The following is a 12,654-nucleotide window of genomic DNA, read 5'->3' on the forward strand; positions in this document are numbered from 1 at the left end:
TGCTTAGCACTCTCGACTTGGGACCTGAATGTTTTTGTCATACTTGAAACAGTTGGAAAATTGCATTACAGGCAGTTGTGTGCTGCCCTATTATCGGACTTGACCCTCTCACACCAACAGTGGTGTTCCATGGTGTAATGGTCACCACTCTAGCATTTAAACCGTTATCTGAGTTCAACTCTGAATGGGACCAGTGATTTTTTTACTGACTTGGAACAGGGTTGTGTAGTACTGCTTTTGTATGTTGTCCACCGCCCTATGAAACCATATGCCCCTTCTGGACATCGCAAATCCAGTGATCTGAGTTCAACTCTCTGTGGGACCTCAATTTTGTCAGACCTGGACAAGGGTAGGTTGTGTGCCACACTATGAAACCCTATGCCCTTCCAGTCTCTCTTGTGGAGGTTCCATGGTCTAATGGTGAGGACTCTGGAGTCTGAATCCAGGGATCCGAGTTCAAGTCTCGGTGGAACCTGGATATTTTCGTCACTAACTTACTTGTTTTTTACGCAGTAATGCACTGCTGTAAAAAAACATATGCCCCTCCCACAGCTATTGTGCAGGTTCCATGGTGTATTGCCGAGCAATCTCGACTTCAATTCCAGCGATCTGAGTTCAGCTCTCGGTGGGACCTGAATGTTTTTGTCACTTACTTGAAACAAAGTTGGAAAAATTAATTGCAGGCAGTTGTGTGTTACCCTATTATCTGATTTGGCCCTCTCACACCTATGGTGGTATTCCATGGTGCACCGCCCTATGAAACCATATAGCCCTTCCGCACATTGCAAATCCAATGATCTGAGTTCAACTCTCAGTGGGACCTCGGTCACTTTATGTGCCACGCTATGAAACCCTATGCCCTTTCTGTCTGTCTTGTGGAGGTTCCATGGTGTAATGGTGAGCACTCTGGACTCTGAATCCAGCGATCCGAGTTCAAGTCTCGGTGGAACCTGAATGTTTTCGTCACTTACTTGAAACAAGATTGGATAAACATCAAGATTTCAGTTTTACAAGCAGTTATTCACTGCTGTATTATATAATATGCCCCTCCCACACCTATCATGGGGTTTCCATGGTGTATGGCCTAGCAATCTCGACTTCAATTCTAGCGATCTGAGTTCAGCTCTCGGTGGTACCTGAATGTTTTTGTCACTTACTTGAAACAAAGTTGGAAAAATTAATTCCAGGCAGTTGTGTGCTGCCCTATTATCTGATTTGGCCCTCTCACTCCTACAGTGGTGTTCCATGGTACACCGCCTTATGAAATCATATGCCCCTTCCGCACATTGCAAATCCAATGATCTGAGTTAAACTCTCAGTCGGACCTCGGTCACTTTATGTGCCATGCAATGAAACCGTATGACGTTCCAGTCTGTCTTGTGGAGGTTCCATGGTGTAATGGTTAGCACTCTGGACTCTGAAGCCTCGGTGGAACCTGAATGTTTTCGTCGCTTACTTGAAAAAATATTTAATAAACATTAAGATGTTCCAGGCAGGCGGCACGGTTGCCGACTGGTTAGAGCGTCAGCCTCACAGTTCTGAGGACCTGGGTTCAATCCCCGCTCCCACCTGTGTGGAGTTTGCATGTTCTCCCCGTGCCTGCATGGGTTTTCTCCGGGCACTGCGGTTTCCTCCCACATCCCAAAAAACATGCATTAATTGGAGACTCTAAATTGCCCGTCTTTGTGACTGCTTGTTTGTTTGTATGTGCCCTGCGATTGGCTGGCAACCAGTTAAGGGTGTACCCCGGCTCCTGCCCGATGATAGCTGGGATAGGCTATCAGCACGCCCGCGACCCTCGTGAGGAGAAGCGGCTCAGAAAATGGATGGATGGATGGATGTTCGAGGCAGTTATACACTGCTGTATAAGACCATATGCCCCTCACACAGATGTTGTGCAGGTTACATGGCGTAATAGTGAGGACTCTGAATCTAGGGATCTGAGTTCAACTATCTGTGGGATCTCAATTTTGTCAGACCTGCATCAGGGTAGGTTGTGTGCCCAGCTATGAAACCGTATCCCCGTCCAGGTTAGTTTGTGTAGGTTCCATGGTGTAATGGTGAGCACTCTGCAATCTCCAATCTTGTTTCAAGTAAGTGACGAAAACATTCAGGTTCCACCGAGACTTGAACTCGGATCACGGGATTCAGAGTCCAGAGTGCTCACCATTACACCATGGAACCTCCACAAGACAGACAGAAAGGGCATAGGGTTTCATAGCGTGGCACATAAAGTGACCGAGGTCCCACTGAGAGTTGAACTCAGATCATTGGATTTGCAATGTGCAGAAGGGGCATATGGTTTCATAGGGCAGTGCACCATGGAATACCACTGAAGGAGTGAGAGGGCCAAATCAGATAATAGGTCAGCCCACAATTGCCTGCAATTAATTTTTCCAACTTTGTTTCAAGTAAGTGACAAAAATATTCAGGCCCCACCGAGAGCTGAACTCAGATCGCTAGAATAGAAGTCGAGAGTGCTAGGCAATACACCATGGAAACCCCATGATAGGTGTGCGAGGGGCATATGATACAATACGGCATTGAAACACTGCCTGCAAAACTGAAATCTTAATGTTTATGCAATCTTGTTTCAAGTGACAAAACATTCAGGTTCCACCGAGACTTGAACTTGGACTACTGGATTCAGAGTCCAGACTGCTCACCATTACACCATGGAACCTCTGCAAAACAGACTGGAAGTGCATACGGTTTCATAGCGTGGCACAATCTATTGACCGCACAGAATTGAACTCAGTGGATTTGCAATGTGCGGAAAGGGCATATGGTTTCATAGAGCGGTGTACAACGTACAAAAGCAGTACGACACAACCCTGTTCCAATTCAGTAACAAAATGACAGAGGTCCAGCTGAGAGCTGAACTCAGATCACTGGATTCAATGGTCAGAATGGTGACCATTACACCATGGAACCCCACTGCACATGGGAGAGGGCCAAATCAGATAATAGGGCAGCACACAACTGCCTGCAAACTGCATTTATCCAACTTTAAAATAAGTGACAAAAAAAATTCATTTCCCACCGAGAGGTGAATTCAGATCACTGAATTCAATTGCCAGAGTGGTGACCATAACACAATAAACTAATCTTGTTTCAAGTAAGTGATGAAAATATTCAGGTTCCACCGAGACTTGAACTCGGATCGCTGGATTCAAAGTCCAGAGTGCTCACCATTACACCATGGAACCTACACAAACTAACCTGGAAGGGGACACGGTTTCATAGCTTGGCACACAACCTATCCTGATCCACGTCTGACAAAATTGAGATCCCACAGAGTTGAACTCAGATCACTGGATTAACCATAGGGCAGTGCAAAAAGTACAAAAGCAGTGCTACACAACCGTGTTCCAAGTCAGTAACAAAATGACTGAGGTCACACTGAGAGTTGAACTGAGATAACTGGATTCAAATGCGAGAGTGGTGACCCTGACACCATGGAACCCCACTGTTGGTGTGAGAAGGCCAAATCAGATAATAGGGTAGCACACAAATCCCTGCAATGAATTTATCCAACTGTTTCAAGTAAGCAGCGCATAACTTCCTGTAATGGAAATCTTAATGCAATCTTGTTTCAAGTGATGAAATCATTAAGGTTCCACTGAGACTTGAACTCGGATCGCTGGATTCAGAGTGCTCACCATTACACCATGGAACCTACACAAACTAACCTGGAAGGGGACACGGTTTCATAGCGTGGCACACAGCCTACCCTGGTCGGTCTGACACATTTGAGGTCCCACAGAGAGTTGAACTCAGATCGCTTGATTCACAGTCCTCACTATTATGCCATGTAACCTGGACAATATCTGTGTGAGGGGCATATGGTCTTATACAGCAGGGTATTACTGCATGGAACAAATCTTAACGTTTATTCAATATTTTTTCAAGTAAGTGACAAAAACATTCAGGTTCCACCGAGAATTGAACACGGATCGCTGGATTCAGAGTCCAGAGTGCTCACCATTACACCATGGAACCTCCACAAGACAGACTGGAACGTCATACGGTTTTATAGCGTGGCACATAAAGTGACCGAGGCCCGACTGAGAGTTGAACTCAGATCATCGGATTTGCAATGTGCGGAACGGGCATATGATTTCATAAGGCGGTGCACCATGGAACACCACTAAAGGAGTGAGAGGGCCAAATCAGATAATAGGTCAGCCCACAACTGCCTGCAATTCATTTTTCCAACTTTGTCTCAAGTAAGTGACAAAAACATTCAGGTCCCACCGAAAGCTGAACTCAGATCGCTAGAATTGAAGTCGAGAGTGCTACGCCATACACCATGTAAACCCCATGATAGGTGTGGGAGGGGCATTTGGTATAATACGGCATTGAATAACTGCCTGCAAAACTGAAATCTTAATGTTTATGCAATCTTGTTTCAAGTAAGTGACGAAAACATTCAGGTTCCACTGAGACTTGAACTCAGATCACTGAATTCAGAGTCCAGAGTGCTCACCATTACACCATGGAACCTCTGCAAGATAGACTGGAAGGGCATACGGTTTCATAGCGTGGCACAATCTATTGACCGCACAATTGAACTCAGTGGATTTGCAATGTGCGGAAAGGGCATATGGTTTCATAGGGCGGTACAACGTACAAAAGCAGTACTACACAACAGTGTTCCAATTCAGTAACAAAATGACAGAGGTCCCACTGAGAGCTGAACTCAGATCACTGGATTCAATGGTCAGAATGGTGCGCATTACACCATGGAACTCCACTGCATGTTGGAGAGGGGCAAATCAGATAATAGGGCAGCACACAACTGCCTGCAAACTGCATTTATCCAACTTTAAAATAAGTGACACAAAGAATTCATTTCCCACCGAGAGGTGAACTCAGATCACTGGAGTCAATTGCCAGAGTGGTGACCATTACACCATAAACAAATCTTGTTTCAAGTCAGTGATGAAAATATTCAGGTTCCACTGAGACTTGAACTCAGATCGCTAGATTCAAAGACCAGGGTGGTCACCATTACACTATGGAACCTACACGAACTAACCTGCATGGGGATACGGTTTCATAGCTGGGCACACAACCTACCCTGATCCAGGTCTGACAAAATTGAGATCCCACAGAGAGTTGAACTCAGATCGCTTGATTCAGAGTCCTCACTATTACGCCATGTAACCTGCACAACATCTGTGTGAGGGGCATATGGTCTTATACAGCAGTGTATAACTGCCTGGAACATCCATCCATCCATCCATTTTCTGAGCCGCTTCTCCTCACGAGGGTCGCGGGCGTGCTGGAGCCTATCGCAGCTATCATCGGGTAGGAGGCGGGGTACACCCTTAACTGGTTGCCAGCCAATAACAGGACACATACAAACAAACAACCAGTCACACCGACAGGCAATTTAGAGTCTCCAATTAATGCATGTTTTTTGCGATATGGGAGAAAACCATTGCAAATCCAATGATCTGAGTTCAACGCTCAGTCGGACCTCGGTCACTTTATGTGCCACACTATGAAACCCTATGCCCTTTCGTTTTGTCTTGTGGAGGTTCCATGGTGTAATGGTAAGCACTCTGGACTCTGAATCCAGCGATCCGAGTTCAAGTCTCGGTGGAACCTGAATGTCTTTGTCACTTACTTGAAACAAGATTGGATAAACATCAAGATTTCAGATTTACAGGCAGTTATACACTGCCGTATCATACAATATTCCCCTCCCACAGCACTTGTGCAGCTTCCATGGTTTATTACCTTGCACTCTTAACTTCAATTCAAGCGATCTGAGTTCAACTCTCAGTGGAACCTGAATGTTTTTGTCACTTACTTGAAAGTTAGATAAATGCATTACAGGCATATGTGTGCTGCCCTATAATCTGATTTGGCCCTCTCACACCAACAGTGGGGTTCCATGGTGTAATGGTCACCACTCTCACATTTGAATCCAGTGATCTGAGTTCAACTCTCAGTGTGACCTCAGTCATTTTGTTACTGACTTGGAAGAGGGTTGTGGCGCACTGCTTTTGTACGTTGTGCACTGCCCTATGAAACTATATGCCCCTTCCGCACATCGTAAATCCACTGAGTTCAACTTTCAGTGCGTCAATAGATTGTGTGGCATTGCAAATCCTGGGACCTGAATTTTTTTTGTCACTTATTTTAAAGTTGGATAAATGCAGTTTGCAGGCAGTTGTGTGCTTCCCTATTATCTGATTTGGCCTTCTCACACCGACAGTGGTGTTCCATGGTGCATCGCCCTATGAAACCATTTGCCCCTTCGCACCTTGCAAATTCAACTGATCTTTCAACTCAGTGGGACCTCGGTTTCATAGTAGATTGTGTTCCACGCTATGAAACCGTATGCCCTTTCTATCTGTCTTGTGGCGGTTCCGTGGTGTAATGGTGAGCACTCTGAATCCAGTGGTCCGAGTTCAAGTCTTGGTGGAACCTGAATGTTTTCGTCACTTACTTGAAACAAGATTGGAGAAACATTAAGATTTCAGTTCTGCAGGCAGTTATTCAATGCTGTATTGTACCATATGCCCCTCCCACACCTATCATGGGGTTTCAATGGTGTATTCTGAAGCACGCTCGGCTTCAATTGTAGCGATCTGAGTTCGGCTCTCGGTGGGACCTGAATGTTTTTGTCACTTGCTTGAAACAAAGTTGGAAAAATTAATTGCAGGCAGTTGTGTGCTGCCCTATTATCTGATTTGGCCCTCTCACTCCTACAGTGGTGTTCCATGGTGCACCGCCCTATGAAACCATATGCCCCTTCCGCACATTGCAAATCCAATGATCTGAGTTCAACTCTCAGTGGGACCTCGGTCACTTTATGTGCCACACTATTAAATCCTATGCCCTTCCAGTCTGTCTTTTGGAGGTTACATGGCGTAATGGTCAGGACTCTGAATCCAGTGATCCGAGTTCAAGTCTCGGTGGAACCTGAATGTTTTCGTCACTTACTTGAAACAAGATTGGATAAACATTAAGATATCAGTTTCACAGGCAGTTATACACTGCCGTATCATGCAATATGCCCCTCCCACAGCACTTGTGCAGGTTCCATGGTTTATTACCTCGCACTCTTAACTTCAATTCAAGCGATCTGAGTTCAACTCTCAGTGAGACCTGAATGTTTGTCACTTACTTGAAAGTTAGATAAATGCATTACAGGCATATGTGTGCTGCCCTATTATCTGATTTGGCCCTCTCACACCAACAGTGGGGTTCCATGGTGTAATGGTCACCACTCTCGCATTTGAATCCAGTGATCTGAGTTCAACTCTCAGTGTGACCTCAGTCATTTTGTTACTGACTTGGAAGAGGGTTGTGGCGCACTGCTTTTGTACGTTGTGCACTGCGCTATGAAACCATATAGCCCTTCCGCACATTGCAAATCCAATGATCTGAGTTCAACTCTCTGTGGGACCGTCACTTTATGTGCCACACTATGAAACCCTATGCCCTTCCAATCTGTCTTGTGGAGGTTCCATGGTGTAATGGTGAGCACTCTGGACTCTGAATCCAGCGATCCGAGTTCAAGTCTCGGTGGAACCTGAATGTTTTCGTCACTTACTTGAAGTGAAGTTTGTTAATGTCATAATTTCTGACATTTTGCCGGCAGTTGCGAACTGCCCTACGATACCATATGCCCCTCCTCCAACTATTGTCTGGGGTCCATATTGTATTGTTTAGCACCCTGGACTTTAATTCTAGCAATCTGAGTTCAACTATCACTGGACCTAAATTGTTTCACTGGAAAAGGTCGTATGTTGCGCGTTGCCTTATGAAACCATATGCCCCTCCCTTCTGTCTTGTGTGGGTTCCATGGTGTATTGGTTCGGAGTCTTGGTGGACATTGAATTGGTTTTACTGGCTTGAAACATGGTTGGATAAATGTAAAAATTTCAGGAACATTTTGCAGGAAGTTCTTGGTGGGGCCTCATTTGTTTTGTCACTGACTTGGACTTAAAGTAGGATGTATATGTTTCTCTGTGGACTTTGTGTCCACAAATTGAAAGGAGCACACATATGTTATAGGTGCTCTTTTCAAATTAAAGTTTTTCAGCCACATGACATCCTTCTGGATTCCTCATCCCCGCGTAAGTTTTGGAAACTGTATTGATTCCCACATTCGCTTTTTGTCCGGCCGGGGGTGCGTTCAAAACATTGCTCTTGTAGCCACAGCTTCAACTTCTTGTTCATACAACCGCAAACAGTGCAACAAGTTCCCGAGCTGCGCAAGGACATTTTTAAATGCTACGGGGGTGATAATCGTTTACAAAAGAAAAGGAAAAAAAACAACATCAAAATAAACCGCTCCAAGAGCCAAACCAGCTAGCAACAAATGGCTCACTGCTACTTCTGATGTCTCACAGGAAGTTGCCCCCATAATTGTTTCTACATGAGCACACCCAGGAATAAGGTGGATAAGACATAAGATAGACTGGCGTGGGATATCCTTCTTCAGGAGGGGGCAAAATCGGGACAAAACAGCCCAAAGGCCTATGTGTGTAATGGGCCTTACTTGGAAGAGGGGGTTGGATAAATGGAACAATTACAAAAAGTGTCGCTTTTTGCACAAAGTTGAGCACCACCCTTTGAAACCATAATCTTCCCCCACATCAGTTGTGAGGTTTCCATTGGGGATAGGGACAGTACTCGATAAAACCAAGTACCAGTCGGTACTCGATAAATCTACTGTTCAGTTCGCTATGCACGGGACAATACACCCTGAAGGACCGCACTTTTTTGTTTTTGCAATTCACTTTGCATATCTGTATTTATGTGTGTGTGTGTGTGTGTGCGAGCGTGCGTGTGTGCGCGCGTGCCTGTTGCACGTTCACCCGCTCAGTTGAAACTGTATCCCACTTTGAAGTGCAGCTCACGGACGCGGCAAAACGTAAAACCACTGACATGAGTGGAGGATTTGACACACAAATTTTAAGAAGCACTGGCTTTGTTCAAATTTCCGGTGTGGATTAATTTTTTTTTTAACTGTTGAGTACAAAGACGAGGGAATGAAGACGGTTGACAGATTTTTCACTGTCTGCAAGTTGCTTGAAACATATCCCATACTTTTTAAGGAAATATGAGCAACATGATCAAGCTTCCCCTGTGTTTGTATCCTCATATAATGCGTCTTTAGTAAGATTTTGTATAAAAAGTGCACTGTAGCTAGTAGAAAACATTTTTTAAGCTAATTTATTTAATAGGAGTTTGTAATTAGTTGCAGTTTGAAAAAGCATTGCTTTGTAGTACTTTTCTACTAACTTCATTGTACTTTTCATACAAAGCAACTACATTATTTAGTAGGATTATTTTTTTTACAAAAAGTGCACTGGAATTACTAGAAAACTGAAAACAATTAACAGAGTATGAATGGAGAAGAAAGGATTGTTATTGTTTGATGTTTTTTGTTTGAGACTGGGCCTTGAGAAAGAAATTTCAGTCCTCTGTGTTCCACACATATTGAGGATTGGCAATAAAAGCAGACCATACCACTTGAAAAAGTGTCGCATGTTTAGTAGGATTTTGCACAAGAAGTGCACTGTAATTAGTAGAAAACTGGCAATTTGGGTGTATTCTTCAAAAAGCTTTTAGAAGAATTTTTTTATACAAAAAATAAACATGTTGGGGTATACTGAAGGAATGTGTATTTAGCATGATTGTAGAAAAGTACGACATTGTGCATAGAGCACTTAAATTAGTAGAAAACTGTCAGTTTTTTGTTTGTTGGGTCATACCCATCATTGCATTCTCACAACACAAGCCTCAGAGGTGGTCTAAAAAATATATTTGCACTATTTTACATGACGACGCTTTTTGTTGACGGGAAAATAAAAGAGGCGGTCTGAACTTCCCTACTCAAGCTTCGCCCTCGGGCTGCAAACAACAGCTGTCTGACACCAATAACTTTAAATAAATGGGTTATTGTGTCTTTTCATGCACGGAATAGCATATGGATGTCTCGACGTGCAGGTAACTTTGGTCGTCGTCAAAGGGGAAGAGGATGAATTTAAAAAAAAAAAAAAAAAAGGTCAAGGATGTGTCTGTGTGTGTGAATGTTTCTGCATTGGTTGTTGGATTGTTAAATGTTCCAAAGTCTTATTTAGCCTGGGATCCTCTTGGCGGCTCAGGAAGCAGCCAGTAAGCAGAGGCGCGTTGGTTTTATGGTTTTCGGACGTAAAGGCACGTTCGCTTAAAGTCCACGTTTCATGCCCCGTTTATATTGCTTGCATTTTTTTATTAACAAAAATATTACACCTAACCTATATTAGCAACAATGATAACAGTAATTTATGATATACACATTAGCATTTTGATGATATTTTCCTTCCAATGACCAGTCATTGTGGATTAATTTCATATAATTACACGTGCTTCATCGATGAAATATGAATATGGAAATTGTTGCGTCATTAATTCAAAACAGTAACAAAAACATGAGCTTACTGCGAGGTAATTTGTTTTTTAATTCTTATTTAAAAAAAAAAAAGAGAGAGACAAGTGGGCACAGCAAGTAAAAAATTAAAATGATGTCAGCGGGCATGTTTGAGCCCCCTTCGGCCAGCCTCCCTGAGCACACGCACACGCAAGGAAAGTGAGCGTCAAGAAATAGGCGGGCGCAAAGCCGTGTTTTCAACCGTCTAGTGGCCAAGAGAGGTGTCAATCAATCATACGCGCCTTCCTATTGGCGGAGCGCCTTAGCATTTATCGTGCCATCTCGTCGAAGCTGCTGCTGTGTAATCGCAGGTAACTTTCTTATGATAACCTTCCGCTGCGCGACCTAGTGCGCGTAGTACTCTCGCGTTTTGATGAGCGCAGCCAAAGGCGGACAGGATATAGAGTTTCGTTTGTCAACGGTCATCGCGTTTAGACATCCAAGACGCTTAAAATTGCCACTCAAAACAGGCTGATTGATCCCGTCTCCGAAAGGCGTTTGAAATCGGACACCGCTGGTGTTGAGGGCCTCACTCCGCGCGCGGAGGGATACGTTGTTGCGTCTGACAATGTGGACGGAGGAGGTGAAGATGTCTACGAGAAGAATGAAATCGTCTCCTCACTTGTAACAGTGAAAAAAGGAAGCAAGACGCGAGATTAAGCGAGTAGAATAGATTTGTTTGCACACACACTCGATACACTGGAGCAAAACACGAGGAGGCAGCCACTTGAAGAGCGAGCTTCCCGGGACAAAGAAGGGGGAAAAGACGTTCCACGGCGCTCCAATGCGTCTGGTGCGCTGAGCTCGAAATTCTCCTCAACTTTTATGTTTTTCCCCCCCTTCGCCGCTGTCCGCTATTTCTTCGCCGCTCTTGGATAGCCGACACCCGTGGAGGAGAGGTAAAAAACAACAACAACCCAAGCAAAACACCTTATTCCCTGTCACCTTTCACCCCGAAAAGTTGCACGAATTCGACGATTTCCCCCCCCCCCCTATTGACACCCGCGTTGAGCGCCTTGTGTTTTCCCGAAAAGTTTTTGGGGAATGTTATTTTAAAGCGAAGGGATGTTAAATGTTGTGTCTGCTTTGACGAGCTAGCTTAGTGCTACTCCCTTGCTTGGACCGCTAATATTATTTAAAAAGACGTCTAAGAGCTCATTTTTGGGGCTCGTTTCGCCGTGTGTCTATGCTAGTTAGCATTTCAGTAAACACAATGTATAAGCTCGGTGAGGCAATTTAGCTGAACTTTACGTTTCGGGGCCTACTCTATGTATTTCCCCCTATTTTAAAGACAAACTTTCCATAACATCCCCGTTTGGTCGCCTTTTAAACATTCCTCTAGCCACCAGCGAGACTTTTAATTTTATTGCACATTTGGCAGGAAATTCCTCTCGCTCCCACCCCCACCGTCTCCCAACAGCCCCCCTCCTTCCCCATTATGCGACTTGAACCCCAATATGAGCGAAGGAAGGAGAGAATGTGTAAAGTTTGTTCGCCTTTCTCCAAAGGCGGCCTCCATCTTCTATTATTTATTTGGGGCTTTCCCCCCTCTTACAGTTTGTCCTAAAATAAGAGTGCTGAATTGATTAGTTGTGCATGTGGCCTATATCCTGTCCTCTAGGTGCTTGTCAATCGACTTTGAAGAAATATTATCCAAAGTGGGCTTTATTTAACATTTATGGCATAATCTGCCTGCTGATATTAACACATTTGGTCCAGCAGTTGAATATTTTGCTTTTGCAGCGCTACTAACTGAAACTGTCGAGTCATATTTTGGTTTTGTGCAGCAAGAAGTTATGATAGCTTGTTATAGTCCCACCAGCAAGTTCATTTGCAGGGGTGTCACACCAAAAAGTCACACAGAATGATTTAACAAACTTTTTATGTATTATCTGCGCACAGGCTTTTTAGAGCAGTTTCTCTGAGGTTTAATTTGTTTGGGCAGACCGTTTTTGGCCCACACACCACAGGTTACGCACCAATGCCATAATGGTTAGTGTTGACTGCTTCTTTGTGGCTTCTTTGCCTTGTGTGGGGGGCTGACAAAGACCCCCTAATCTGCTTGCTTGAAATATTGATCCACGAGTAGGCCAAGATGCCATTTTGTTAAAGCCCCTCTCTCCCCTGTCTTCCATGTGCCTGAGTCAATGTCGCACAGCGCTTGGGTAACATTCGAGGAGACAGAAAAGTTGGGACAGGCAATGAGAGAGGCA

General features: G+C 44.3%; 1 protein-coding gene and 8 non-coding genes across 13 annotated transcripts in view; 5 read left to right on the forward strand and 4 right to left on the reverse strand.

Moving 5' to 3' along the window:
* The first annotated feature begins 403 nt into the window (after nt 1-403).
* On the forward strand, nt 404-475 carry trnaq-cug (transfer RNA glutamine (anticodon CUG)). Its single transcript has one exon. It is a non-coding gene; the product is annotated as a tRNA-Gln (tRNA).
* Nucleotides 476-880: 405 nt separating this feature from the next.
* On the forward strand, nt 881-952 carry trnaq-cug (transfer RNA glutamine (anticodon CUG)). The gene has a single exon. It is a non-coding gene; the product is annotated as a tRNA-Gln (tRNA).
* Nucleotides 953-2,112: 1,160 nt separating this feature from the next.
* trnaq-cug (transfer RNA glutamine (anticodon CUG)) lies at nt 2,113-2,184 on the reverse strand. Its single transcript has one exon. It is a non-coding gene; the product is annotated as a tRNA-Gln (tRNA).
* Nucleotides 2,185-3,137: 953 nt separating this feature from the next.
* Nucleotides 3,138-3,209, reverse strand: trnaq-uug (transfer RNA glutamine (anticodon UUG)). Its single transcript has one exon. It is a non-coding gene; the product is annotated as a tRNA-Gln (tRNA).
* Nucleotides 3,210-3,930: 721 nt separating this feature from the next.
* trnaq-cug (transfer RNA glutamine (anticodon CUG)) lies at nt 3,931-4,002 on the reverse strand. The gene has a single exon. It is a non-coding gene; the product is annotated as a tRNA-Gln (tRNA).
* Nucleotides 4,003-4,434: 432 nt separating this feature from the next.
* On the reverse strand, nt 4,435-4,506 carry trnaq-cug (transfer RNA glutamine (anticodon CUG)). The gene has a single exon. It is a non-coding gene; the product is annotated as a tRNA-Gln (tRNA).
* Nucleotides 4,507-5,544: 1,038 nt separating this feature from the next.
* trnaq-cug (transfer RNA glutamine (anticodon CUG)) lies at nt 5,545-5,616 on the forward strand. Its single transcript has one exon. It is a non-coding gene; the product is annotated as a tRNA-Gln (tRNA).
* A 1,866-nt stretch (nt 5,617-7,482) lies between these two features.
* On the forward strand, nt 7,483-7,554 carry trnaq-cug (transfer RNA glutamine (anticodon CUG)). The gene has a single exon. It is a non-coding gene; the product is annotated as a tRNA-Gln (tRNA).
* Nucleotides 7,555-10,774: 3,220 nt separating this feature from the next.
* tcf3b (transcription factor 3b) overlaps nt 10,775-12,654 on the forward strand; it is a 41,510-nt gene continuing 39,630 nt past the window's right edge. For 2 of the 5 annotated variants that reach the window (XM_061778634.1, XM_061778638.1), the window contains exon 1: nt 10,776-11,340. The gene's annotated coding sequence lies outside the window, so the exon portion shown is untranslated. Of the gene's footprint in view, nt 11,341-12,654 lie in introns of all 5 variants that reach the window. The other 3 variants (XM_061778637.1, XM_061778639.1, XM_061778635.1) reach the window with 2 other exon arrangements.

This window comes from Phyllopteryx taeniolatus, chromosome 7 (genome assembly GCF_024500385.1).
Source record: "Phyllopteryx taeniolatus isolate TA_2022b chromosome 7, UOR_Ptae_1.2, whole genome shotgun sequence".
Lineage (NCBI taxonomy): Eukaryota > Metazoa > Chordata > Actinopteri > Syngnathiformes > Syngnathidae > Phyllopteryx > Phyllopteryx taeniolatus.